The 23668-nt window shown below is 40.6% G+C and overlaps 1 protein-coding gene and 2 pseudogenes across 6 annotated transcripts in view; 1 reads left to right on the top strand and 2 right to left on the bottom strand.

The window, feature by feature from the left end:
* Positions 1–23668, top strand: part of KLHL3 (kelch like family member 3) — a 302089-nt gene that overhangs the window by 86374 nt on the left and 192047 nt on the right. The window contains exons 5-7 of one of the 6 annotated variants that reach the window (XM_047729683.1): positions 8926–9077; positions 17872–17950; positions 18977–19080. The exons of 4 other annotated variants lie outside the window; for them this stretch is intronic. The gene's annotated coding sequence lies outside the window, so the exon portion shown is untranslated. The remainder of the gene's footprint in view (positions 1–8925; positions 9078–17871; positions 17951–18976; positions 19081–23668) is intronic. One more of the 6 variants, XM_047729685.1, reaches the window with a different exon arrangement.
* LOC125099985 (neuropeptide Y receptor type 6-like) lies at positions 3012–4602 on the bottom strand (annotated as a pseudogene).
* Positions 19645–20624, bottom strand: LOC125100173 (folate receptor alpha-like; annotated as a pseudogene).

The following is a 23668-nucleotide window of genomic DNA, read 5'->3' as shown; positions in this document are numbered from 1 at the left end:
TTTTTTGGTTTATCTCTCTTATTCTTTGTTCAATTGTTTTGTTTCTTAAATTCCACATGTGAGTGAAATCATATGGTATTTGTCTTTCTCTGGCTTATTTTACTTAGCATTATACATAGTCTCTAGGTCCATCTGTGTTGCAAATGGCAAGATCTCATTATTTTTTTTTAAAGATTTTATTTATTTATTTGAGAGAGAGTGAAGGTGAGAGAGATTACAGAGGGAGAGGGAGAAGGAGATTTGCCACTGAGTGGAGAGCCTGCTAGGGGCTCAATCCCATAACTCTGGGATCATGACCTGAGCCAAAGACAGATGCCTAACTGACGGAGCCACCCAGGCGCCTCAAGAGCGCATTCTTTTTTATGGCTGAGTAACATTACATTGTACATATGTACCACATCTTTATCCATTCATCTATAGACAGACACTTGTGTTGCTTCTATATCTTGGCTGTAGTAAATAATGCTATAATAAACATAGGGGTGCATATGTCTTTTTGAATTATCATTTTTGTTTTCCCTGGGTGAATACCCAATAATGGAATTACTGGATTGTATGGTAATTCTCCTTTTAATTTTTGGAGGAACTTCCATACTGTTTTCCACAATGGCTGCACCAAGTTCCATTTCCACTAACAGTGCACGAGGGTTCCTTTTTCTCCACATCCTTGCCAACACTTGATATTTCTTATCTTTTTGATTCTAGCTGTTCTGATAGGTATGAGTTGATATCTCATTATGGTTTTGATTTGCATTTCCCTGTCCATCGTACCTTTTTAAGTAACTGGTTATAGGCTGCCCTACTTGCAGAATGTAAGGCCCTTAAGGAGAAAGGTATGCATTAAAAAGTACATTTACAGGGCGCCTGGGTGGCTCAGTGGGTTAAGGCCTCTGCCTTCGGCTCGGGTCATGGTCCCGGGGTCCTGGGATCGAGCCCCGCGTCGGGCTCTCTGCTCAGCAGGGGGCCTGCTTCCTCCTCTCTCTCTCTGCCCGCCTCTCTGCCTACTTGTGATCTCTGTCTGTAAAATGAATAATAAAAAAAAAAAGTACATTTACAAAAAAAAAGTACATTTACTTCAGTACTCTTTTGAGGTAAAAATAACCACAGGAAAAACTATTATTGATAGTTGTATATTAGTGACTTTCATTTCATTAAAGCTCAAGATAAATTTAGAAGAAAGACAAAACAGTTTAATAGAAAGAAATAGCTCTTAGCATAGAGCCAGAAATACCACAGTAACAGTTAATCATAGATTGGAGATCTCTTTTGCATGCTTAGGGTAGTGGGGGTCAAGGTTAGAGGAGCCTGAGTGCATGTGTGTGGATGAGGGGATGGGGTGATACCAGAGTTTGATGAAAGCCTTTTCTTGCTTTTAGTAGTTCGGTCAGAATCATCTTAGTAATGGAAACTAGAATCAGTGTGTCTTTACCAAGTAACTAAAGTAACCTATTAGATCTTAATTATAGGACTACCCACCATCTGTCAGAAGAGAGAGAAGGGGTTATATTTAGGTAGAGTTGACTATTTTTGGCACCAAGGGGGCCACAGTCCTGTACCTTTAAAATTCTAAGCTGCATGATTTGAGGTTGATTTTTAGGCAAGAGCTTTTATTTGCAGCTAATGCTGTGAAACTGTTACGTTTTATTTCATTTGGATGTCCTGCAGTGCTTTTGTTGTTCATTTTTTTTTTCAAATGATAGAATAGAAATCCTAAGGGGAAGGGAAAGATAGGGAGAGGGAGGAAGAGGGAGGGAGAAGTAGAGAGAGGGAGGAAATTTTTCAGGAGTGGAAAACATAAAGGAAAATATGCAAGAAAAAGTACAATAGAAAAATCACAGGTATGCAAAGAAACATTACCTTTTATTCAAAAAGAAAGAAGATACAGTTACATTTTTAACAGACACATAAGCTGTAGCTCAAATGTAAAGTTTAAGTCATAAGATTTATGAGAGGTTTAAAAAACCTGGAGTAATTATAAAAGTGCTACTGATGAAGTCCCTCAGACCCAATAATAGATGCATCATGACCCCTATTTAATATACGTAGAGAATTTGGGATAAAAAAGCCATTTTATAATTAAAGGTCTATATCCAGTGGCCATTAATAAGTTAATGTGGGGGCTCCTGGGTGGGTCAGTCAGTTGAGTGTCCGAGTCTTGGTTTTGGCTCAGGTCATGATCTCAGGGTTGTGGGATTGAGTTCTGTTTGGGCTCTGTGCTCAGTGGGGAGTTGTTTGAGATTTTCTCTCTGCCCACTCTCTCTCTCTCTCTCAAAGAAATAACTAAATCTTAAAAAAAAAAAGTGTGATTTCTAGCATCATGGGAGTGCTAAAGAGTTTGTGGTTATTTCTAGTGGTGCTAATAGCATTGTTAGTGAAGAAAATGTACTGTTACCATAAACTAGAGAATTGGATTCAAGCATGGGAGGTAATTACAATACTTAGTTTTAATGTGAAGTTAAAACTTATTCCTTCAACTTCCAGTCCAAACTTATTTTGTTGGATAATTAAAAAATTATGGGGGCTTTCTGCCTTTCTAATTAATTGAATGGTTACTTGATTGAAAGTTACAGTTCCCAAATATGAAAAAGAAGTTTCTTTAACACTAAAGTGGGATAGCAGTGCTTTCACTAGGCATATTGTTAGTAATAACTTTTGTGGGTGTTCCATTGAATAACAACGTTTGGGAAACTTGGTCCCCAGCCAGCCGTGCTGCCTGCCTCCGTGGCTTTCTCACTGTTATTCTTTGCCCTAAATGATAGCAGCTAGACTGAGTTAATAACAGTTAATCTCCTAAGAGAAAAGGTTTGTGTGTCTGTGTCTATATGTGTGTGTCTGTGTGTGTGTTTTGGGCAGATAAATGGCATAGATGGGTCTGGCCTAAACCAAAACTCAGTAGTGTAAAGTTGCTCTCTTTTTTTGGTTCTGGCTTCTTTTTTGTGCATTCTGCCCTATAACTAGACATTACCTCTCAATCTTTCATTCAGGAACATCTTTGCCATTGCTAATAACTTTCATATACCTGTTGATGCAAGAGCCAACCTTAATGATCCCTTGGATTCATCTTTGTGCATAGTGGAGATGGCAGCATTTTCTATATCTGTCCTGAGGTACAAAGCACCAGCAATGGTAAATAAGCACTTCTAGGTCTTTCTGGAAATTTTTGTTGAGAAAGCCATAAAATAAAGGATTTATGCATGTGGAAATCATAGCAATCAAGTGGCAAATTACAAATATCAGATCATGGTGACAGCCCATCAGCCCCTCATGACACTAGTCAAAAATAACACAGAGGGTGTTCAGGGCAGCCAGCAGGCTCCAAAGGTCACTACAGTGGAGATCAACATTGTGTTGATCCTCTTGTTCTCATTGAGCTGGCTCTCAGTTTCCCTAGTGCTGTTTTCCTTCTCATTTCTCCTATGGAGGCAGGTAACAGTCTTCGAGTAGCAGATGAGGTTGAAGCTCAGAGGGACACAGTACTGGACCATAAACACGAAGGTGGTAAAGATGGGCCACTTCGTTTTGGTGGGCCAGGTCTCTCTGCAGGCCACACCGTGGGTGTAGAGGTCACCAGGGAAAGAGAGGTTCTGGAAAGGCTCATTGGTGGGTGGTAGTACAGGAAGAAGGGCATAGACAGTAAAAGAGAAAACAGCCAGATCAATGTAATAACCCCAGTAGGCATGAGGTACACTGTGTTTCCAGCCATAGGGGTTTGCAGCCATCTGAAAACTTTCTTTTTTTTTTTCATGACTTCTTTAATATGTTGGCTAATTGAATTTAAATTAAAAAAATAAATGTGAAAAAAATAAAGATTTGTTTACTTTTTGAGAGAGAGATAGTAAGGGCAGAGAGAGAACATCAAGTAGACTCTGCCCATGCTCAGCGGGGTACCTGATGTGAGGCTCGATCCCATGACCCTGGGATCATGACCTGAGCTGAAATCAAGAGTTGGATGCTTAACCCACTGAGCCACTCAGGCATGCCAACAGAAACTTTTCAACAGCAATTAACACAACTGAGTAATATGGACAGAGGTGGAGACACTCTGCACATAAGAGCTGAGTTTGCACATGGTATCCCCAAATACCCAGGGGCCCATCAGAGTGTGGATGACAGTGAAAGGTATACACATGACATATACCAAGATGTCAGAGGAAGAGACCTTGGTAGTCAGTATATTAGTGATATTCTGAGCTTCTCTCTGCTTCTTTTTTTTTTTTTTAAGTATTTTTATTTATTTGACAGAGAGAGAGATCACAAGTAGGCAGAGAGGCAGAAAGAGAGAAGCGGGGGAAGCAGGCTCCCCGCCGAGCAGAGAGCCCGATGTGGGGCTCGATCCCAGGACCCTGAGACCATGACCCGAGCTGAAGGCAGAGGCTTAACACACTGAGCCACCCAGGCACCCCTTCTCTCTGCTTCTTAAAGATGATAATGATGAGAAAAAGGTTTCCAAAAAGGCCCACTCTTCAGACCACAGTATAGACTATGAGGAATAGGAGCAAGGCTAGAGAAGGGGGTCAGTGGACCTCAACACAGAGAAATGCAGAGTTGTTTCTTTCTAGCATTGGTTTTATTAGATGCTGGGTAGTTTAGAGAAAGTTCCATTATGTTAGTGTTGTAAGGAAAGCTTATCTAAGCTTATTCTGGTCTGGCCATCAGTTCTTGGGAAGCACTTCGATTCTGAGGCTTCCAGTTAATAATTAGTAGGGTTTAATCTTCTTTGATCTTTATCTGTGCTCAGTGGAAATGTACCTGTGGCTTGAGTATCAGCCTGAAATCCTAAAAAATTAAAGAGAACCCAGAATATTAGTGTGAAGTCTTAACAACCTGGACAAGTCTATTGTGGAACAGGGTCCCTGTGAGGACATAGAGAGATGGGTCTCCCTGTCCTTGCTCTTCTCTCATCTCAGGGTACTCTAGTTGTCCCAGCAGTATAGTCTTTAGAGCTAATAAGGAAGGGAATGTGATAGCATTCAGTTAAGTATATAAGGTTGCCCAAATATGTTTCCATTTCTGTCACCTCCTGTGCTTTGTGTGTGTGTGTCTATGTGTATGTATGTGTATGCCTGCTGTGGAGGCCAGAGTACCATGTTTGGTTTGAAGTTGCGTTTCAGTTGGAGCATCACTTTTTGATGTCTGTATGACTTTGACACAAATCATTACCCTTCCTGCTTAGTTGTTGTTTTGTTGTTGTTGTTGTTTTTAAAGTAGGCTCTTTGCCCAACGTGGAGCCCAGTGCGGGGCTTGAACTCATGACCCTGAGATCAAGACCTGAGCTGAGACCAAGAGTCAGATGCTTAACTAACTGAGCCATCAAATGCCTCTTCCTGCTCAGTTTTCTTATCTGTAGAATGGGGATAAACAGTGTCTGAGTTGTGAGGATTAAATTAGATCATGCAACTGAATTTGTCTGTTGGTCCCAATGTGGAGCCCATAGTTGTGTTTAGTATTTTTTTTCTTTTTTCTTTTCTTTAAAAATTTATTTATTTTTTTTAATTTTTATTTTTTATAAACATATATTTTTATCCCCAGGGATACAGGTCTGTGAATCGCCAGGTTTACACAAGTAGTGTTTAGTATTTATGTCCTGAATAAAATTTGTCATCTCCACTGCCCCGAGCTAGTCTATAGCCTTTAGTCTGGAGGCTAGAATCATAGTCATCCCTGCTTTGGAGTAGCATATGCTGTCTCCTCTTTGCACTAGTTGTACTCTTTGGGACTGAAGCCATACTCTGCACAGGGAGTTTCTGGATATGATGCTCAGATTCTGGAGATCCAGGTGAGGAAGCCATTGCCTAATGAGCTGCTCCTCAGAATTAAGTTCATTTATGATGCATTCTTCCAATTCTCACTTCCTCTGGCTTTCAGAGGAAAGAGGAGTCCTGACCCTGTGGCTCAGTATGGCCTAGAGTGGTTGTATTCAGGAGAATTATTCAGACCAGAATATACAACAATTATGATGAACTCCCCACCATTTTAAGTGCTGAGATTTCTGGCCCAAAGAGGACACGCTGAAAGAAGGCAAAGGGAAAAAAATACCCTCCATCTTGGTTTATTCTTTAGGAATTTGAGGAAGACAACATAAATAACTGTGATAAAGGAAGCTGAGCAGTAGGAAAAAAAAAAAGAACAGATGTTTGTTTGCTGTTTGAAATTACCCTGCACATCCTGTTCGAGTTCAAAGTCTTAGCAGATTCTTATTGGAAAGAAAGCAACTTAAGAATACTTGTTATGTCTGTCATGGTTTTAGCAATAGATATTTTGATGAGGAACACTGGGAAAATGTCATAGGTGCATAGCAACTGTTGACTGAGACAGTATATTTTGTAAAGAAAGACCCAAGGAACTTATCTATGGCTCAGATATGATGTGGTGACAAGTAGAGAGAGTGAAATTGATCAACAATGGTGCTGACATGGTTTAAGGCTTGCATGATTCAGGGGTTCTGCAGACCTAGAGTTCGCAGATATTGCCTGAAGGGGAACGTGAAAACAGATTTAAGCTCTTTATGATAGTCAGTGGACTACAACTGTAGATGAGACCAGAAAGCTTTGATTAAGATAGCTTCTCCTAAGCAAGATTTACCTGGAGGAGGAAAGGCACAAAAAAAAGGCACAAAAAAAGGAGAAGTAGGCAATGACTTCATACACAGGTACACGTCTGCTGGAGTGAGTGCTGGACTTCTATCAGAGACACATTCTGCTGCTAACTAACAAGGTCTTTGATCTTGGGCAAGTCACTCACCTTTTCTGGGCCTCAGTTTCTTCATCTGCCAAATGAAACCCAAAAATGGCCTCCCCATTGCACACATCTTGGTTTAAGGGCTAATGAAATAATGTATTTAAAACATCCTATTAACTGTTAAACATTATACAAATCCACATGCTCATTATTGTTGTTGCTGTTACACGTGTTGAATGTTTCGGACAGAATTGGTATAACCCCCATCCTCCAGAAAGCTGTCAGTGCCTTCCTATCCACTGCATGTACAATTTATTCCTCCAATACCACATTTGCTGGAAAGAGGTGGGATTGTTATATTTTCATTTTATTGACGGAAACTAAACCACAGAAAGGTCTAAGGGCTTAGCTAAAGCCAGACAAGACCAGCAAAATCTTGTGCTTTTTTTCTTCCCAGTTCTTATTGTCCACAGGAAAGGAGAGCTTCCTATGAATCCTTCAGAGAAAGGTCTGAATAACAGTTTCTTCTTTACCCATGTGGAAGTTCATACAGTTTTTTAGAGGGCCTAGCAGATTGGTAAGAGAGATGGGAATACGCATTGGGAACCTGTGTGTTGCCTGTTCTGGATGATCTGGGTTGTGTGAGCTGAGTGTATGGGGATTACTCACCGCCCTGCAACAGCTGGTCTGAAGCTTAGTAGAGGTCCGTCTGCCCTCCTCTGTGTTGATTAGTAGCAAAGTGCAAATTATCTCCCTAGTCTCTAAGTTCCTATAGAGGCTTGAAGCTCAGAAAAGCCAGAAGAAGGTCAGATGGGCCTCATCTGGGAGGAATTCAAAGGGGAGTACTGGAATTACATTATCCATTGCCCTCTACACAACACAGAGAAGATTAATCTTCACCCCCAACTTGACTGTATTTGGTTTGTGAAGCACTTGCCTTGAACTGGCTCCATCTATGCCTTTCATGCAGAGGTATAACATTACACAGTCTTGATAGTTTTGTGTTTAAAGGTTTTAGGATGAACAGAATAAGAGCATTATTCTGCTGAAGTATCTCTATGTACCTTTATTTCTGTATCTGATTTAAAAAAAAAAAAATTAGCGACTATGGGATCCCTGGGTGGCTCAGTGGGTTAAGCGACTGCCTTTGGCTCAGGTCACGATTCTGGAGTCCTGGGATCAAGTCCTATATTAGGCTCCCTGCTCAGCGGGGGTCTGCTTCTCTCTCTGACCCTCTCTGCTCTCATGCTCTCTCTCTCTCACTCTCTCTCTCAAGTAAATTAATAAAATCTTTTAAAAATTTTAAAAAAATTAGCGTCTTTCTCTTTTTTATTTTTTAAAAATTTTCCGCAAATTTTAAAAAGGATTTTATTTATTTATTGCCAGAGAGAGAGCGAGCAAGAGGGTGAGCACAAGCAGGGAGAACAACAGTCAAGGGCAGAAGCAAGCTCTCTGCGGAGCAAGGAGCCCATGTGGGACTTGATCCCAGGAAAGCTGAAAGCAGATGCTTAACTGAATGAACCACACAGGCATCCCTCTCTTTTTCTCTCTTCATACAACTCTTATTTTTTTGGTGGGTATTAGGGAGCAGAATTTGTGTGTGACTTCCCCTTGGTCTCTGTGCTTTCTCCTTATCTTTCATTGTCTTCCTCTTGTGATGCCTCGCGCATTCATTGTCTTCTCTGTTTCCCCCTTTCCCTTAATTGTCCATACCACAGAATAATTGAGGCATATTTTAGACTCTCTGTTATATTTCATTTGGTATTATGGTTTCTTGACCTGGAAAAGATGCTACAGGTATTCTAATAGACCCCTCTCATTTGACACTTGTTGTTTGCAGTTTTGCAATTCATTACTGGCAGAATAGAGACCAGAGCCCAAGTCTTCTGGCTCTCAGATTTCCATGCTCTTTCCATTATTTTCTGCTGCCTCCTGTTTTATGTTTATTTTTTCTTTTCTTTCTCTTTCTTTTTTTCTTTTTTCAAGGGAGGGGTTTTCTGGTGTGTGTGTGTGTTTCAAGATTTTTATTTTTTTATTTGACAGAGAGAGACACAGCAAGAGAGAGGGAACACTGACAGGGGGAGTGGGAGAGGGAGAAGCAGGCTTCCTGCTGAGCAGGGAGCCTGATGCGGTGCTCAGTCCCAGGACCCTGAGATCATGACCTGAGCCAAAGGCAGACACTTAATGACTGAGCCACCCAGATGCCCCTTTTTTCTTCCTTCCTTCCTTCCTTCCTTCCTTCCTCAGTCCTTCCTTCCCTCCCTTTCTTCCTTCCTTCCTACCTTTTTGTAGCCTTCCTGCTCAACATGGAGCTCACTGTGGGGCCTGAATTCACAATCCTGAGATCAAGACCTGAGCTGAGATCAAGAGTTGGACACTTAATCAACTGAGCTACCCAGGTGCCCCTATTTTATATTTCTTGAATAAATTTCTGTCTTTCTTGTTTTTTAATTATTTTTTTAAAGATTTTATTTATTTATTTGACAGATAGAGATCACAAGTAAGCAGAGAGGCAGGCAGAGAGAGAGAAGAGGAAGCAGGCTCCCTGCTGAGCAGAGAGCCTGATGTGGGGCTCGATCCCAGAACCCTGAGATCATGACCTGAGCCGAAGGCAGAGACCCAACCCACTGAGCCACCCAGGTGCCCCTCTTGTTTTTTAATTTTAAAAGTAAATGAGTAGAACATTTTCTAATTATTTTATATTATAAACAGTTTCCTTAATATAACTTCAGGGAGTCTGTGGCCTTGGGCAAAGTGAAGTTTTGCACACACCTGCACACACAAGTGTCCATGTGGGGTTCCCAAAATAGATCAGGGCCACACTGCGAGCATGCCCCCATGGAACTCTTTCTCCTTTTCCTTAAACCTTTAGGAATACAGATTGTGCAAATAACATCTTGCATTTTTTAGGGCTTGACAATTTAAAGTACTATCTCATTCATTAATTTATTCAAGAATTTAAGTGTTGACAAGGTGGGCTGTCTTTTTTTTTTTTTTTAAAGATTTTATTTATTTGACAGAGAGAGATCACAAGTAGGCAGAGAGAGAGAGGGAAGCAGGCTCCCCGCTGAGCAGAGAGCCCCATGTGGGGCTCGATCCCAGGACCCTGAGATCATGACCCGAGCTGAAGGCAGAGGCTTTAACCCACTGAGCCACCCAGGTACCCCAAGGTGGGCTGTCTTACTTGATCTCTCTAGCAGTCATGTACTCTAGATAGGAATGATACTTTAATTTTGATTTAAAAACATAGCAACCAAGACCCAGTGACTTGCTTATGGTTGCATAGTTGGTGGCAGAGTCAGGAGGAAGACTTCTACTTTCTAAGCCATACCTAAAGCAGTATTTCTAGTTTACTGGTTACTTAATTTTAAAGGAAATCAATCAAATTAATCATTTGTGTTCCATGAAGACAAGTAAAACTAGAAGGTCTGTAAAGACACATCTTAGAGCTTTCCCTAAGAACAAAGTACTATATTAACCAACCACAAGAAGCATCAAGAAACAAATGCCTACTCTTTCATAGACTTATTAAAAAGTATAATTGGGAGGCACTTAGGTGGCTCAGTCAAACGTTAAGCATCTGTCTTCAGCTCTGGTGGTGGTCCTCAAAATACTGGGATCGAGCCCCAGGTCATTGGGCTCCCTGCTCAGTGGGTAGTCTGCTTCTCCCTCTCCCTCTGCTGCTCCCCCTACTTGTGCTCTCTTGCTTGCTTTCTTTCTCTCAAATGAATAAATGAAATCTTTAAGAAAATTAAAAATAATAATTGGGCTGGTTATTCTATACCATGCAAACTCCTATTTGACTATTCACCCATTCCAATAAATAAATAAATATATAAATAAATAAAATTTCACATATGTCTATTGTAGAAATGTGTGTGCTGTTTTAAGATTTGGGGATAACATTTGACTCACCCATTCATTCATTGCATGTATTTTGATTTTCTCTGCTGGAGATGCTTTATCTGCTTTTCCTGGAAGTTGACAATTGCCTGAGTCCATATAAAGTGTTACTGGAAAATGTACACATTTCATTTCCCAAAACCTAGCAGTTACTTTTATTTTTTTTTAAAGATTTTATTTATTTATTTGAGAGAGAGAGAGAGAGAGCATGAGAGGGGGGAAGGTCAGAGGGAGAAGCAGACTCCCAATGGAGCTGGGAGCCCGATGTAGGACTTGATCCCAGGGCTACAGAATCATGACCTGAGCTGAAAGGATTCGCTTAACCCACTAAGCTACCCAGGTGCCCTGGCAGTTACTTTTAAAATCAAACCAACAGAGGTGCACCTGGGTGGCTCAGCGGGTTAAGCCTCTGCCTTCAGCTCAGGTCATGATCTTGGGGTCCTAGGATCCAGCCCTGCATGGGGGGGGGGGGTCTCTGCTCAGCAGGGAGCCTGCTTCCCCCTCTCGATGCTGCCTCTCTGCCTACTTCTGATCTCTCTCTCTGTCATATAAATAAATCAAGTCTTAAAAAAAAAGTCAAACCAACACAGATTGTCTGAATTGACTTTAATTTTCTGTGAAGATTAATCACTGAGTTTGTCATTATAGGGATGTTGAGTTTTTTGATTCTTTAAAATAACAGTGTATTAAATGTATCAAGAAAGGAGAGCTACACTATGTCAATAAAAGTATGTATGCCAGATTCTTAAATTTATTTACAAACCCATAAACAAAAAGCAATTGAAACTGCATTGTGCCAGTACTACCATTTGATGATTTCTTTTGATAATTTTCTTACAGTGGTGCATTCTAAAGCTGTGGGATTGTTTGTAGGATCACATAAGCAAGAAGACATTTGGTATAATTAGGCCTGAAAGCATAACAGTTCTAATTTTTAATGGTCTTCACATTTTAAAACTGGATTAACATGAACATTTGAAAAACACATTTGCAAGATTTTTCTTTAGCCTTTTAGAAGTTTGTTTCCCAGTTTCTTACCTATTGGAAATTTCTAGTGCTATTGCTGTTCTTTTCATCCTGTACAGGTTTTCCTTCTTCGTTTCCTTGATTAGTTTTCTGTGTTTGTTTCTCTGTCACAAGATGCTGTGTGAGCCACCTCTCCAAGCCTAACACCCCCGCCCCCTTCTTGGCTTATTTGTCTACTGCACAATGAATGGCTTCATTTCACAAGCTGCTCCTAGAGTTGAAATCACCGCACAGAATGTCCAGCTCTGGAATCTAGTAGGATCTGAAGGCCAGTGAAAAGGCAGAAAGGAGGAGTCAGAAATCTCAGCAGTAGCAGTGACATTAGATGGAGCATTTTATTTATTTATTTATTATTATTTTTTAAAATAATTTTTTATTTTTTTATTAACATATAATGTATTATTAGTCCCAGGGATACAGGTCTGTGAATCGCCAGGTTTACACACTTCATAGCACATACCTTCCCCAAGGTCCATAATCCCAGCACCCTCTCCCTACTCCCCTCCCCCCGAACCCTCAGTTTGTTTTGTGAGATTAAGAGTCTCTTATGGTTTGTCTCCCTCCCGATCCCATCTTGTTTCATTTATTCTTTTCCTACCCCCCAAACCCCCAACTTTGCCTCTCAACTTCCTATCAGGGAGATCATATGATAATGGTCTTTCTCTGATGGACTTATTTCGCTCAGCATAATACCCTCTAGTTCCATCCGTGTCGTCACAAATGGCAAGATTTCATTTCTTTTGAAGGCTGCATAGTATTCCATTGTATATATATACACACACATCTTCTTTATCCATTTATTTGTTGATGGACATCTAGGTTCTTTAGATGGAGCGTTTTAAAGGATGTATTAGAAATGTCACTTTCTGTCATCTTGTAGAGATGGTAACAAGAGTATGTCCTAAAACCTGTGGTATTTTGTGGCATATATATTTTTATAGTTTTAAAAAATTAGTTGTGCCAAAAGCAGACATTTGTTTTAAAATTTCCTGGAAAATTATTAGTAAACATGAATGGTTGTTCTTAGAGAATTTACTATAAGTTAAAAGATAGGTTTTATTTCTGATTTTGCTATAATTTATGAGATTAATAAAATGCCTTTAAGATTAAAATTAATCCCAAGTTCCCCAGAAAATATGGGGTTTTTAAAATGATTTTATTTATTTATTACAGAGAGAGATCAAGAGAGAGAGAGAGAGAGAAAACACAAGCTGGGGGAGTGGGAGTGGGAGAGAGAGAAGCAGGCTTCCTGCTGAGCAGGGAGCCCAGTGCAGGACTCAGTCCCACATGGGATCATGACCTGAGCTGAAGGCAGAGGCTTAACGACTGAGCCACCCAGGGTGCCCTAAAAATATGGGTTATTATATAAGATTTTCATGAACCACTTTGAAATGATAGCACATGTACTGCTGAACTAGAAGTGGGGGCTGAAAAGCCCTCTCCTGTATTTAAGAAATTGCAGGAAGGAGGCTATTCCTTATTGTTACAAAAGACCGAAAAAGGGAGATTAAAGTAAAATGAGTATTTCCTTATAGTGAGTGTTGGAAGGCTTTTGAGAAACAAGTTTTTTTTTTTCATTTTTTAAAATATATTATTTATTTGAGGGAGAGACAGTGGGAACAAGCACAACAGGAGGGAGGAGCAGGGGGAGAGGGAGAAGCAGACTCCCCACTAAGCAGAGAGCCTGACATAGGACTCGATCCAGGAGCCTGGGATCATAACCTGGGCTGAAGGCATATGCTTAACTCACTGAGCCACCCAGGTGCCCGAGAAACAAGATTAAAAAAAAAAAAGGATTTTATTTATTTATTTGAGAGAGAGAGAGAGAGCACAAGAAGGGGGAGGGTCAGAGGGAGAAGCAGGCTCCCCACTGGGCAGGGAACCTGATGCAGGACTTGATCCTGGGACTCCAGGAACATGACCTGAGGTGAAGGCCGATCGATGCCCAACCAACTGAGCCATCCAGGCACCCCGAGAAACAAAATTTTAGAATATTAAGTGTGGTTGAAGATGTTTTTGGCATGGCATAGTGAATAGACTGGCAACATTTTGAAATTATTTCGTAACTCAAAGATTTAGTAATGGAGCCCCAGCTTTTAAAAAATAACGTTTATTCTTTAAAGTTTTTAATTCATTAGTTAACATACAGTGTTATATTAGTTTCAGGTGTACAGTCTAGTGATTCAGCAGTTCTGTACCTCACCTGGTTCTCATCAGGACAAGTGCACACCTTAATCCCCATCACCTGTTTTGCTCATCCCTACACTCCCCTCTGCTTCAATTTATTCAGTACAATTAAGAGTCTCTTTCTTGATTTTTCTCTTTCTCTTCTCTTCCCCTTTGTTCATTTGCTTGTTTCTTAAATTCCACATGACTAAAATCATATGGTATTTGTCTTTCTCTGATGACACTTTCACTTAGCATCGTATTCTGTAGCTCCATCCATGTCACAGCAAACGGCAAGATTTCATTCTTTTGTAGGGCTGAGTAATATTCCACTGTATGTATGTACACCACACCCTCTTCATCCATTCATCAGTTGATGACACTGGGGCTGCTTCTGTAATTTGGCCATTGTCAATAATGCTGCAGTAAACATAGGGGTGCATGTATCCCTTTGAGTTAGTGTTTTTGTATTCTTTGGCTAAATACCCAGTAGTCTGATTGCTGGATCATAGGGTAGTTCTGTTTTTAACCATTTTTTTTTCAAACCACAATCTAGTGTAAAGAGAGGCCAAAACCAGAGAAGACAAGGTAAAAAAGAAACAGAAAGAAGGTATTTGTTGCTACAAATCTCAGAAACAACCAGGAATATACATTTCTCCTAGGTAAAGGACACTGTATGAATCAGAGTTCTCCACAGAAACAGAGCCATTTGGATATTATATATATAGCACATGTTTAGTAAATATATAATACATATGTATATTAAGAGGTATAATATAAAGGATTAGCTCCAGCAACTATGGAGCCTGGCAATGTTACAGGATTTCCTTCTCCTTTAGTGCTGGTGGTTCTTGGTCACGCTGCTTTGAAGAATGAAGAGGTAGACCAGACAGGGTGGTGGGCAGCAAAACAAGGTTTATTGAGCGGTAGTGAAGTAATAGTACAAAGCTCCCAAAGAGGTAGGGAACCTGAAAGGGTTGCCCTGTTTTTAGCTTTTTAAGGCACATCCATACTGTTTTCCACAGTGACTGTACCATTTTGCATTCCTACCAACAGTGAGTTGATGAGTGATCAACAGCATGAGTGATCCTTTTTCACCACATCCTCACCAACTTATTTTGTTTCTTGTGTTGGTGATTTTAGCTATTCTGACAGGTGTGAGGTGATAGCTCATTGCAGTTTTGACTTGCATTTCCCTGATAGTGAGTGAGGATGAGCATCTTTTCATATGTCTGTGGGTCATCTGGATGTCTTCTTTGGAAGGGTGTCTGTTCACATCTTCTGCCCATTTTTAAACCAGATTATTTGTTTCTTGGGTGTTGAGTTTTATAAGTTCTTTATGTATTTACTAACCGTTTATCGGATATGTCATTGGCAAGTATCTTCTCCCACTGGAGCCCCAAATTTTAAAGCTAAGCCATGCAAATCAATTCTGTTTCCTCACCCAGTGCCTGAAACTCAAAATTCCCAAGTGGTTAACACCTTGATATTATGTATCTGCTTTTTACAGAACACTGACAGGTCACTGGATGGTTGGAGTACATGGCCGGGGGTGGGATGTCCATGACAGAAGTGGAAGCCAGTCTCCTCTTCTGCAGGAATTTGAAGAGCAGATGTGGTCAGAGTGGTTCAAGGAACATCCCTCTTATTTTCCCAGTCACTTTTTAGTGGTATTCTGGTACTTACTTACCTGTTTATACTTGAAGTTTACAGAGTAGCAAACTTTGGAAGAGTGTAAGGCTTGCTGAAAAACAAACATCTTTTCCGTATATAGAATACTGGCAAAAACTAATAATGTCCACAGCGTTGGTAGATACTAAGAGATCTTAGTTGTCTGTGATATTGGTGAAGATAAGGCAGTTTGAATTGGACAGAAATGGCTCTGAACCCAGATTCTCCCATGTTCCCTAGCTGAGTCACCTTGAGCTTCTCTCTCAGCTTTTGAGTCCTTTTCTATAAGGTGGAACATTACCATCTATCTGGCTGGATTATTTTGTCACATAATAGATATTTATTAAGTGGTAGTTTATATTATTATTTCCTATAGTATTTCTTAGTAGAAGTATATGAACAAATGATCCAGATTAAGGGCAGAGTTAATTGTTTTTTATTCCCGCATCCCTTTCCACAGAAAGAGTAGAGTGAGTGCGAGAGATTGAGAAATGATGAAACCAGAATTGTTTTTGTTTTTAATTTTTAAGAGGATATTTGGTATAAACTTGTCCTTACTGGTGATGAAGATTTAGTGAGCATTACGGTTTTGTTTGCCTCAGTTAAAATTCATTGTTTTACTCACAAAACCTAGTTTATAGGCTAATAGCCTTGGACAGCAGGCATTGAAGTTGATCAAAGGAGCCAAAGTAAGAACTAAGCCTTGGACTTCTCCCATCTTTCTAGAGCCCTGCAGCCTTGATATTTACATTTTCATTATGTTATATATTTTATTTTTAGTTATAAAACAGGTTTTATTGTCTTTATACCTTGATAAACATTAATATAGTAGGTGATTCTCTGACCCATACTTTTACCAGTTTAGGGGAAATCAAAATTGAGGAGTATCATAAAAAATAAAAGGGGCATCTAAACTCAGAGTCCCAGTTATTTGTGTTAAGACTCTATTATAACAGAAGCTTGATAAAGAAAGGCTTCCTTATTTTTGTTTCCCACCCTGCTACAGCTGTCTTTACCTCCGTACAGGACTCCCTGTTAACTGCTCTCTCATTATGATTACATGCTTGAAGTAATTATTTTTTCTTTTGATTTCAGTAGATCCTAGATGACCTGTTGACTCCCTGACACTTATAGTATTCTCTTAGGACCTGAGCAAGAGGGGCTTCTGCCCTGGATCTTGTGTGTAGAGGACCCAGATATCACAAACTTTAAAAAAGTAGTGTCATTTGGGATCCAGCACTCAACGCTGGTAGAGCAACTTGTCATCCAAACATTTACTCTAGTGACAAACACCTTTCAGGTCCCAGATACACTTCTCCTTGTCACTTAACCTGAAGCCTTCATGTCATGAAGGTTATGGGCTGTTGATGGTGGTTATGGACACTGCTTTGATGTGTAGAGAGGATATGTAGTTGCGGAACTTCGTAGGTGAAAGGACAGGCTAATTAAGGACAGCCTAAGTGTGATAAATTCCTGTATAATGAATTAATCACTTTCCAGTACTGCTAACCATCTTTATTCTTGTTTCTCTTTCTATTCCAGTTTGTGTTTCTACTTAAAAATTAGGTTAATATTTTAAACAGTAGTCCAGTAGCTGAGGGATATTCTGCAATATTAAGCAATTCATATTACTTTTAAACTTTATGTATGAGTCCAGATAAAATATATGCGATGCCTGTGGTTGACATTAGCAATAAATGAGCCTTGATAGACTTGTGAGTAGTTCTATTTTTGAAAAATACATAATAGAGTTTTAATACGTTTTTTAAAAATTACATAAAAATTTCAACTTTATTATAATTTTATTTAAATTGGTATTTGTTAATTATAATTTCTATATTGCCTTTTAATTTTATAGGTAATTTTTGGCAGTTTAGAAAAAAGATTACATTTGAAAACAGATATAAAAAATAATTTTAGGGGCGCCTGGGTGGCTCAGTGGGTTAAAGCCTCTGCCTTCGGCTCAGGTCATGATCCCAGGGTCCTGGGATCGAGCCCCGCATCGGGCTCTCTGCTCCGCAGGGAGCCTGCTTCCTCCTCTCTCTCTCTCTCTGCCTGCCTCTCTGCCTACTTGTGATCTCTGTCTGTCAAATAAATAAATAAAATCTTAAAAAAAAAAATAATTTTAGGGGCTCCTGGGTGGTACAGTTGGTTAAGTTTCCCACTCCTGGTTTTGGCTCAGGTCGTGATCTCAGGGTTGTGAGGTGGAGAACCCTGTGTCCAGCTCCATGCTCAGCGTGAAGTCTGCTTGAGATTCTCTCCCTCTGTCCCTCCTGTTTATTCTCTCTCTCTCTCAAATAAATAATTAAATCTTGAAAAAACTAATTTTAGTTTTTGATTTTGCACAATTGATATATATATTTTGATGATAGTATGTTCAAATTTTGCACACTTTGAATAAATTTTATTTTATTTTTAATCCTTTAGATCCTTACTGGCAATATGACACAGAGCATGAGAAAGGCTTATTTATAACAAAATAACTAGTGATTTTGATGAAATTAAGGTAAGAAAAAGAAAGTTTTTGGAACACATCATAATTTATGCATTGTGTGTCTTTATTTTTATTATTTATCCATACATTGCCTGCTTATCAACATTAAACCCAGACATGTGCAATAATACTTAAGTTCAGTGGTCTTTGATATTTTGTCAACTTTTAGTCAACTTGGTCTTTTAGTCAAGTTTTAGTCAACTTATTTTTTTTAGTAAAAATCATAGCTCTGCATGCTAAATTTTGTCAAGGTATATGGATTAAATACCTCTCCAACTTTATTTCGTATCTCTGTATCCCTCCCTTCCCCACAAGTTCCTCCCAACCCCAGTTTTAGGGAGAAGTTTTACTAGGGAGCAGTGTGATCCTCTTTATAGGAACTCTGAGCTGGTGGCTCACTTTTATACCTGTCTTAGGATCAGACCTCACCTTCTCTTACCTCTCTTTGATGATGGCTGATCTGGTTTGGTGAGGGAGGGTAGAGGTGGGAATTGGTAATGTAAGCCAGGAGATAATTCAAAGACACATGATAATAATAACTTATGGATAATAATAACTTATGGATAAAACATAATTTAACAAATGTTGTACCCCTATGACAAACAGTGTCACATTATCATCAACAACCTCATTTGTGACTCAATATTAGCCCAATTCATTTCTAGGAATTATCCTAGGGAAGTGACAATCTGGGACACAGTGATGTCTGGACGTGTTGGTTATACCCTCATATCCAGGCCTAATCAGCGTACTGTGATGGTATGGCAGACAAGTGTGTCAAAGCATGAAAACCTCCAAAAGAACTTTCACTAGAATTTTATTTGAAATGTTGGGGTCAATTAATTCCAAATATTCCTTTCATTTCCTTCATCCTTGGGTATTCGTCACAAAGCAAGGTCTTGTAGGCACGGTTCCCCTCCTACACTCTCTTGCCCATTTCATTCAGAACGTCACACGGTCCTTCTCACAGATTGTGTATATTCAGTCGATTCTCAAAGACTCCATATTTATGAATTCACTTACTAAGGTTATTTGTAGCCCCCTAGTCAGTACCCTGCTTTAGTGGCCGTTCATGGGCAGGTGTGGAGTGGTGAAAAATTGGTATCACCTGACAAGCACATTTCCAGCTGAGGCTGAACAAGGTAACTATTCTGACTCTCTCTTTCAGCTCTTGTACTGTATTTAAGTGTCCTTTTTATGGTCTGTTTAGTGGCATATTTTCCACATTTTTATGCTTTTTGTTGGTGACTTCACTGTTTAATATAGTCCTCTATCAGTTGCCTGTGTGGCTCAGTCAGTTAAGCGCCTGCCTTCAGCTCAGGTCATGATCCCAGGGTCCTGGGATCAAGTCCCACACTGGCTCCTTGCTCAGCCTGCTTCTCCCTCTCTTGCAGCTCCCTGCTGCTTGTGCTTTCTCTCTCTCTCTGACAAATAAATAAACAAAATCTTTGAAAAAAGAAATAGTTCCCATCTATAGGGCTGAAGTGCTGTTCAGTATTCCTAAGTGCAAGAAGGCTGTAATGTGCCTTACAGAGAAAGTGTGTTAGATTAGCTTCATTGGGGCTATACTTATACTGCTATAGTTATGGTTATATAGTTATACTGCTGTTGCATTAGCGTACTAAGTAAGTATCTTTAAACAGAAGTCTCTTTATTTTGTTTTGTTTTGTTTTTTTACATGTTGGGTGTCTGGTTTATTCAAACTGTCAGTCAGATGCTCCCACCTCTGCCCTGGGCCAGGCACAGGAAGTGAATAACTGGGAGCTATGGAGCTGAATAGGGCAGGGCTGGGCAGGTATCAGAAGATAAAAGGAGCTCAGCTGAGCAGCCAGAGCAGCATCAGGGATAGGCTGAGCAGGAAGCAAAGGCCAAAGCCTGCAGAGCCCAGCCCCACTCATGGCTTCAGCATAGAACCTCACCACGTCCCTGTTGGGATTGCCCTGGGCTGGGTCAAACCATATCTGGATGCAGGAGCCACTGCCTCAGCTGTAGCTGCTCAGTTTGTAGGAGTGGCTCCAGATCTCACTGCACAGAGTGGCAGGTGCTGGGAAGGAGAAATGGAAGGGGTGCACCGAGCTCCCACTGGGTACCACTTTTACCTTGACATCCAGTCCTGGCCTTTGTGACAGTTGTTCTCATAGGTTTAGGAAGTGTGGCAGCCTTCCCAGCAGTGCAGACAGCCCTCTTCAGCTCTCTTCACATAGGGTCACATTCAAGACGTGCTCTTTGTGCCAGCTGTGGGTCACCTGCTGGCCCTAGAGCCCCAGGTTAGGAGCACTCATACTGGTAGGTGTCCTGGATGAGGTACTGTTTGCAAGCAGGTGCCGTCTGTCCACAGTGGTCCCAGTTCAGTCTGTATAGGTGGGAAATACCCTTCTGGGCTTCCCAGGTGATGGCAAAGCAGCAGGGATTTTTCTTCCAGGGGCTGCATTGGTTTACGCAGCTTGTTCTCCGGCCTTGGCTTTTCCTTGTGGGGCTTGACATCCATACAGACATTGAGAAGCTCAGTCCTGGGCTGGGCTGCCGATACTGCGGCTGCCCCCACCCAAAGGAGCAGCAGCTGTGTTAACCACCAGCTGGACCATGTCAGTCTCTGAATCCTGTGACAACTGGGAGTGTTAAGTCCTCCACAGACCTCAGAAAGTAAAGGGCCACTGGATCCCTCACACCTCTCTTCTGGCTTCATAAGTTGAACAAAAGTATCTTTAAAAAAAAATTCAAAACAAGGTTATGTATTGATTGGTTGTTAAAAACGTGACTAGAGGAGCACAAGAATCCAATCTTGTGTTTTTTTTTTTTTTTAAGATTTTATTTATTTATTTGATAGAGAGAGATCACAAATAGACGGAGAGGAAGGCAGAGAGAGAGAGAGAGGGAAGCAGGCTTCTCGCTGAGCAGAGAGCCCGATGCAGGACTCGATCCCAGGACCCTGAGATCATGACCCGAGCCGAAGGCAGCGGCTTAACCCACTGAGCCACCCAGGCGCCCCCAATCTTGTGTTTTTCCTAGTGTTCACTAATTCACTGTTCATGGCAAATTTATAGGACATAACTACTATACTTTATGAACATTGGCTTTGCCTGTCTTTCTATGTATCTCAAGCTCCCCATTGCCATTTCAGAACACCTTTTTTCCAACTTTGTGGAATTTCAGTCCAATTAGGTGTACCCCTTTAACCTTTTACTTTGCTGTAATTTTCTGATTCAGTTCATTATATTCTTTCTCACCTCTAAGTTCAACAAACATTAATGCAGTTGAACTGATTGATCTTTATTGCTTTTTGCATCTTGCTTAAGAAATTCTTCCCTGTCCTGAGGTCATGAAGATATTCTGCTGTACAGTCTTTTAAAAGCTTTTCAGCTTTTTGTTTGTTTGTTTATTTGACGGAGAGAGAGATCACAAGTAGGCAGAGAGCAGGCAGAGAGAGAGGAAGGGAAGCAGGCTCCCTGCTGAGCAGACAGCCCGACGTGGGGCTCGATCCCAGGACTCCGGGATCATGACCTGAGCTGAAGGCAGAGGCTTTAACCCACTGAGCCACCCAGGCGCCCTCAGCTTTTTTAAAAAAAAAAAGATTTTATTTGTTTATTTGACAGGCAGAGATCAAAAGTAGGCAGAGAGGCAGGTAGAAAGAGAGAGAGAAGGGGAAGCAGGCTCCCCGCCAAGCAAAGAGCCTGATGCAGGGCTCGATCCCAGGACCCTGGGGTCACAACCTGAGCCGAAAGCAGAGGCTCCAACCCACTGAGCCACCCAGGCGCCCCAGCTTTTTTTTTTTTTTTTAGGTTTATTTATTTAAGAGAGAGGGATCATGTGCCCATGCATGGTAGGGGGAGGGGCAAAGGGAGAGAGAATCCCAAGCAGACCCTTCACTGAGCATGGAGCCCGACATGGGGCTCGATTTCACTATGCTGCAATCATGACTTGAGCTGAAATCAAGAGTAGGAAGCTTAGGTGACTGAGTCATCCATTATCCCCCCAAATTTTTCAGTTTTGACTTTCACAGTTAGGTTTATAATCTACTTGAAATTGATATTTTTATGGTGTAAGTTAGAAATACAATTTCATTTTATTCTCATAGACACTTGACTATCCCAGAACTTTTTATTAAAAAGGCAGTCTTTTTCTCACTACTTTTCAGTGGCATCTCTGTCATTTATCAAGGGTTTACATATGTATAGTTCTATTTCTGGCTATCTATTTTGTTCTTTTTTTTTTAAGATTATTTATTTATTTAGGGTGCCTGGTTAGCTAAATTGGTTGGGTGGCTGCCTTCAGCTAGGGTCGTGATCCTGGAGTCCTGGGATCGAGTCCCTCATCAGGTTCCCAGCTCCATGGGGAGTCTGCTTCTCCCTTTGACCTTCTCCCCTCTCATGCTCTTCTCCCCTTTCATGCTCTCTCTCTCTGTCTCTCTCTCTCAAATTAAAAAAAAAAAGATTATTTGAAAGAGAGGGAGAGAGAGAGAAAGAGTGAACTCACAAGTACAGGGGAAGGGGCAGAGGAAGGGGGAGAAGCAGACTCCCCGCTAAGCAGGGAGCCCAATGCGCAGCTGGATCCCAGGACCCTGGGATCATGACCTGAGCTGAAGGTAGACAGTAACTGACTAAGACATCCGGGCCCCCCCATAAATAAAATCTTTTAAAAAAAAAGGAATTATGAGTATGGTTATTAGTATAGGGAGCTGATTAAAATAAATAAAAAATCAAGTGTGTTTTTGAGAAAGAATTGTTCATCAAAAGTACCACCGGCCTGCATTCAGAGTCTGCAATTGGTGGCCCCACAATTCTATGGGAAGGAAACATGTAGAGAAAGCTTCCAAGTCCCCAAACAGGGCATATTTTCCAAGGCCCTCTTCATAGTGACTAATAATAATTGATAAGGAACACCTTGCCAGAGGGCAGAACCGAGGGCCATGGTGAGCCGTGTTTTAGGGAGTCACTCCTAATTAGAGAAAAGAAGACCTATTCAAGAAATATTCCACTTTCCTAGAGTAGGAATGCTTGTAATTGTCTGCCCATTGGGATTTAGAATTGTGTCTTCCATCTTTATCCTTCCAAATGAGAGTTTTATTGTAATTATCGTGACCCTGTTCTACTCTCATGTATATATATTGGGGTGGGGTGAAACAGATAACTTGGATTACTAGTTAACAGGCATCTAGGTTAAAAATGAACCTCTTCTAGATCTAATATTGAAATGAACACATCTGAGATCTTGGACTTTGAGCTCAGAGCAGTGACTGTGTGGGACCCTAGGGTCTTCCCTGTTGGGGAGGAGGTAAGTATTTAGTATGTGATGGGATGGGAACTGAATATTTAGTAATAAGAAGCATGGGCTGTGATGTTTTTAAAAATTATTTATGGAATTTGGTACCCATCTTTACAAGAGGATTCTACTCAAAATAAACAGAAGTGATGTATATTGCCTCTTTCAGAAGATTTAAGGATTACCTTGTGCTTTGTAATAAGTCTCTTTGCTTTCTCCTATGACAGGCATTAATGTTTCAGATAATGGCTTACTTGCCAGTCTTGGACCCATAGCAAAGAAGATATCAGCTGAAGTGCTGACCCACGGTGAACACAGAAAGCACAAAACAAATGTTTGTGGTCATAAGCCACTGGGATATTTGTCATTTATTGTTGCCACATAACCTATTCTTCCATGGCCAATATAACCATGCTTACAATATTAAAAAAGACAAAATACAAGCCTAAAATTGTCTTCAGGAAATAGAAA

Source organism: Lutra lutra, chromosome 5 (assembly GCF_902655055.1).
Source record: "Lutra lutra chromosome 5, mLutLut1.2, whole genome shotgun sequence".
In the NCBI taxonomy this organism is placed as follows: domain Eukaryota; kingdom Metazoa; phylum Chordata; class Mammalia; order Carnivora; family Mustelidae; genus Lutra; species Lutra lutra.
Note: the sequence above shows the minus strand (reverse complement) of the source record. Positions and strands in the feature narration are given on the sequence as shown.